The sequence below is a fragment of the Takifugu flavidus genome, chromosome 8 (genome assembly GCF_003711565.1).
Source record: "Takifugu flavidus isolate HTHZ2018 chromosome 8, ASM371156v2, whole genome shotgun sequence".
Taxonomy (NCBI): Eukaryota; Metazoa; Chordata; class Actinopteri; order Tetraodontiformes; family Tetraodontidae; genus Takifugu; species Takifugu flavidus.
The window spans coordinates 10,255,685-10,261,876 of record NC_079527.1 but is presented as its reverse complement, the minus strand read 5'-3'; positions in this window follow the sequence as shown (position 1 = coordinate 10,261,876).

Genomic DNA, 6,192 nt, shown 5'->3' with positions numbered 1-6,192 from the left:
TCATATACAATCCAATTTCCAGCAGTTTTTAAGACACCCATTGTTTGTACAATAGGCATCTTTATTATTATGTGTTTAATTTTTTGGACATTTTATGGAGCATTTCATTTCAAATGAATTGTGCTACAGGCACCAGAAAAATAAGGCAGCAAAAGTTGTTTAGCTGATTTGATATCAGGCTTTATAGTCTGCAGGAAAATATATCAAACTGTCTCTTGGAGTGTGGAGAAAATAAAGGTAATATCATTTCAACCAAAATAATAAAACACTTTTGCCATGTAATTTTACCAGCAGTCATATTTCAATATCAGACTACAAAAGGAAACATTTGTGAACATTAGAAAACCAAATAACTACAGTGGGGAAGTGTCACCATCAAACTTGTAATGTTGTTTAGGTGACGTTGGAGGTGTATTCTTCCCCCCCGCTCTGCCCTATCAGACCACCGCGCCGTGTCCTTATAAATAATTCATCTTTTAATCTGATTCCCCACAGCCATTCTCAGTGTGTTAGTCACATATTCAATAACGGAGCGGCGGTGAATAACCCCCCCCCCCCCCCCCCCTCCCAAACCATGTTCTGTGGTGGGGTGGGCGGGCTGGGGTCTGAAACTATGAGGAGGAGAGGAAGAGGAGTCAGGTGCATCATCACTCAGCATCCCCGCAGGTTGACAACCAACAGATTCACGTGTTCCGACCACACATCCGTGTTTGGGATTACTTGTCTTTGTCATCTGCACACCGAACATCCGCTAACCCCCCCCCAAATCTGAGGACGGGGCTGGTTGTTCTCTGATTAAACATTTGTTCAGTTGTCAGTGAGAGGCAGGACAGTCCAAGCTTATAAAAATGAAGGAATGTTTTTTATGAACAAGCCTATAGCAGGTCTGACTTCCTATTGCATATGAATGAAGAACAGAATGTATTTTGATTTTTATTAATATATTAGCAAATATCTGTGAACAGCAGACAAGAATTGGAATCAGAACTGGAATTTAAACACCGGTTTTAGAGTTTCTATTTCATAAATAAGTATCAAATCCATGGAAATGCTTGAGCAGAAAATGCCTGCTACAAAAATGTCTGCTTTAGCGATGGAATAATTTGATTGGCATCAAGGTCCATGCAAGAACAGTGCTGCAAAAGGCCGGACGTGCACAGCTTCCTCAAGAATAACAACTCTAAGAGTGTCTGTAAAATGGTATAAGACTTGACAAAAGTGCTGCCTCTATTGGGTTTTACACTGTTCCTAAATCTGAGGAAAAACATGCACTGTGTCCTGCTAATAAAAAAAAAAAAACAGAAAAAAAACATCCAATTAGTTTGATCACTAATGTCCACTCAGCAGTGTTTTTTCTTTTTAACTGTTTTAGGTTACTAAATATGAAATTTGGGCTCAGGTCTAGGAAAACTTTTATCTATTAACTCTTTTATTGCAATACTTTGTAACTAAGCAACTTCAACTCTGACCATTTGCAGATATAAACATCAATAAGGAGTTAATAATTAAGAGGTCTTGTGGCAGGATGGAGTGAGTGAACAGGCAGAAACGGAAGGATGACTGAGCTTCCTGCTGGACTTCTCCCTGTCTCCGCATGCACACACGCACACACACCTGGAGCTACCAGATGAAATGTCAGCAGTTGGCTGAACAACCCTTGAGCGCCCCCTGGTGTTGGCTTGTTTCCATAAGTCCTAAATCAACAGAAATTGACTGCAGACAAACATAAGAGTAAAAGTAAAACCACAGAATGTATGTGTGTGTGTGTGGGGGGGGGGGGGGGGGGGGGATTTTTAGAATATGGGAATATCTGTTTCCAGATAGTTTGGTCAATCATCAGCACCCAAATATCTGTAAGTCACTGCACCGCCGCTAATAGGAGACCTTATTTTAAACTTGTTTTCTTTTCTTTCTTCAGCCAGTGGGCAAATTCCCCAGTTCAGCTCCAGAGGGGTGTGAACTGAACTCCTGTCCAGCTTCCAAAGCAAACCTCAGGCTAACGCCTAATGTGTGTTTTCATCCAGGTCCGTGTAAACGTTTGTGATTAAAAAGGGGGAGATATGAGAGCTGAGGCATTTCTGCAATCTTGCACAACCTAATTTGGTACTGGGGGAGTTAACGCACCTGCCAGCGTCCTGCTGACGAGGGCGATTTCTCAAATGTTGTTGTTTATGCCATCACTTTAAGGAGAGGCGAAGACAGCGAGACAGGGGGAGAAGTTGGAGTTGGACACACACATACACACACACACACACACCACACACACACACACACACACATATTTCCCAGGCTTCTGCCAATAACAGGCCATCATAACATGTGAAAATGTTGACTGCCTGATGATTTATGGTAGTTATTTGTGGCTTTCTAACCCTCCTCTTTTGCCTCCACTCCCCCATTTCTCCATCTTCCTCCTCCTCTGCTGTTTCATCTCGGTGCTGTTGTTCCCTCTCCGTCCCCACCCGGGCGGCCCTCCATGATTAATAACGTGAAACGTTGTGCAAGCGCCGCACTGTCCATCATTCCTACACATCTGACACTCGTCAAAACTCGATTTTGGGGATGTTTCCCTGTTCCTGAACGTTGGTTTTCAGGTAAGGTGGAAAAAACCCCATTCTCCAGAAGGGATCAGGATAAGCTCAGGTGTTATACAGAGGTTTGTTCACCAACACCTAAACCTTTGAGAAATGACACACCGCGCTTGATGACACGGCGTTTTTTACTGACTATGTTCAGACGTTGGCATCGGGGACAGACATAAATAAAGATGTGAACATGGAAACAAATGAATAAATGGCAGTGAAGTTTCTGGGTGTGTGCTGTTGCTGCCAGGCTGCCCGATCCTCATCCATCACCCACTAACACACTGCGTTTGAGCGTCCGCGGGAGGAGGAGGAGAATGGGAGAGGAAGAGGAGAGGACGTCAGAGGGCACAGTGCAAGTTCCCTATCCATCATTCTGTTCAGAGTAAACTTCAGGGGCAGAGGGAAGCGAGTGGGGGGGATCTTGAGTTGACGGAGATGAGATGTTTTCTCAGAACAAACCTTTGCTTCCTTCCACTTTTCCTCAAGGAGGCAGGAATTCCTCCACTTCTCCGACTCACCCGCAGTGACTCTCTTTTTGCTGCACCACCATCGGCTCCACAGACGGGGTGGGGAGGGATGGCGAGGGGCGGGGGGGGAAGAGGGTGGAGACAAGACAGGACAGGGGCCTTTAGTCTGGAGATCATTACCTTTACATTATTAATGTATGGCCAAACCACAAAGGACACTGACTGGCAATGAGGGGGGAAACGGCTGGATCTGCCTTTTAAAACACACCATAAAAGAGTGAATCAAAGCTGTAAAGCTGTGAAGAAAGCAAATATTAAAAATCAATTCGCTTTCCGTGAAGCCCATTTGAGTTTAACCGATGCTCTTGAAGTTTCTCTTCGTTTTGATCAAAGCGTTTTTGTTTAAAGGTGATAAAAAAGCATATCACGCCGTACTGAGGCCAAAAAAAGGTGACGACGGAGACGTCTACTCTTGGCGTTTCAATCAAATGTTTTGCATTTGGCAGCGTGCAGACCAAATAAAACCAGTGACTAAATAATGGACCTAAGTGTGTGAGACGCATGTACCTCTGGAAGGCATAAAGCAGGTTTGGTCGACACTTTGGCGGAGCTGAGAGCAGAATTAAAGAGTGCTGTGTGTTTCATTAAATGCTCAATATATCTTGTGTTTTCTGGATCATTTAAGCCCCATTACAGAACAGTGGCATTGCTTTAATTTCTAAAGTGCCTTTCAAAATCACCTCAGGCATTTATTCGAACACTCACGGACGCGCACACTCGTGCACGTATGTGCAAAAAGGCACACACACACACACACACACACACACACACACACACACACACACACACACACACACACACACACACATACACAGACGGATGCTGAAGAATGCAAGAGGCATGTAAGCTCACAAATAACCCTGAACAAAATGCACGTTTTATATCTTCTCTGTTCTTTTTCTGGCTTTTTCTAACAAATGTGTGGCAGTGGTGGTCCAGCTCTTCCCAGCATGTCCGTTATACCGGCAAGCTTGGTCAGGGGTTCAGCCCCAACACACACTGAAGCCAAGGTTGTTGGTGCTGAATCCTTTCTGAGCGCTGCAGATTTGACGGAGTGAAGTTCTGTAAAAAGTGTCTTGCTGAGCCAGCTGCAGTTTGACGGGAGGTGAAGGTAAAGGGGATTGTTGTCTCGGAGCAATTGATACATTGCAAATAGAGTGGACTTCCTGTCTGGGTTTTGTGGCTGAGGTGCTAAACGCTCCACGAAACCAGATACAGTCGCGCAGAGAAAGATGGAGAAGGTGGAGGAGAGAAGGGTGGGCAGAGAAGTGTCAAGAAAGCCTTCCTTTTGTTTTTGTCATCAGCGCTGACCCGTCTGTGCCTCTGTTTAATCTGAGATTATTCAAACCTCCAGCGCGACGGCGGCTGCCTGGAATCGATAAAGGCTTCCTTTCTCAGGGAAGGTCTCCTCGATTTCTCTCCTCCGTCCTTCTAATGAGATGAAATGTAGCTAAATTAGCAGCTGAAAGGCAGAGCGTCATTTACGCGACAATCAAATGATCCTTTACAAAACATACTCAATATGCATTAGATGGTGGCTTTGTGAAATGGGATGGCCTCCTTATGCACTCAAATGGGGGGGATGTTGGGATGTTGTGCGGCGGCGGAAAATGCCAAATCGGGACCATCCATCACCGCGCAATAAAAAGGCCTGCAGCGCCCTAAGTGGGTGAGAGGAGTGAGACATTTGTGTTGGACCACTGAGTTTCTCTGTGAGAGGGAACGCGTAAATGAATCTGTAAATGTAAAATAAAATAAAATAAAAAAAACTTTTATTAGAGGAATTGCATCATTACATCACATTATAAAAACAAAAAATGCACCATTAATTTCCTCTCCAAACAGCCATAAGTACATGCCTCTCCTTCCCATCTCTGCATATCCCCATGGGGTAGCAATTCCAAAGCCATTCCATTCCATTACAGAGACCAATCTGGTCGTCGGGATCCGATGTTAACGCATGTTCTGGGTTGGACAAGTCGGCGGGCAAATACAGAACCTTCCTCAATGTAACTAACAGACAGGGTCCAGCGAACAGGTAGTGTCCTCTTTCTACTTTTTTTTCTGCCCTTCCTCCATCGGGACAAGATAGGTAGAATGAATAATAGATGAGTAAAGTGATGAGATCAATCAGAGGTTATCAGTCTGGGAGATAGGAGTGGACGGAGGAGGTCATAGATCTGCTCTGAGGCTAGAATGCAGACCTGCTGTCAGCGATAGCTCTGAGAAGTGAAGGATGAGGCACATAAAACCAAGTAGCCGCCCCCCCAAAAAATAAATATGCAACTGAATGGATGCAAAGTAGTGCTGTCATAATCTACTGTCTAGAAGAGGTTTCCGTGGGTGTAGTGGAGTAAACAGTAAACAGCAATGCCCCCCCCTCCCAAAGTGAAGAAATGCATCATTTTAATTTCCAGATGCAGTACCGAAAATAAACCAAGGTAGTTTTCTATGTCAACTGGACTGGGTTTCTTCTCTTGAAGACGTTTCGCCTTCTATCCAGAAGCCTTCTTCTGAAGAAACCCAGTCCAGTTGACATAGAAAACTACCTTGGATACAATGACCTGGATGATTGAGAATCTACACAGACATACCGAAAATAAAGTGGACCAAAAATAGACAGTTTCTCGCTTGGCCACAAGGTGGAAAGTTTGAAAAAGTACAGCAAAATTCCCCTGACTCATGTTTGTTCAAAATGGGCCAAAGCTAAGCAAAAATAACATGTGCACTCTACTAAAATGCTTTTTTTTCTCTAATCACGCCTGTTAATGACCCCGTTTCATCAGTGCTAGCAAACATATACAAGCGAATATCATTAATCTGAACCACCTTGATACATACTATCTCATCTAAGGCATGCAAACACTGTTTTTTATGCACTGACCCCTCCAACCCGAGGCCTCTGCATCACATATTCGCACAACCGTGACAATGCCACCACGGCGTGACAAATGCAAACAAAAGGTTTGCCGATTTATCACTGTAACAAAGGGGGCGGGGCTAATTATACAACTGTGAATATGATGACTTGTGTTGTTTTATTTGTCCTCTAAGAGGTTGCAACGCAGACGACGTAAGCA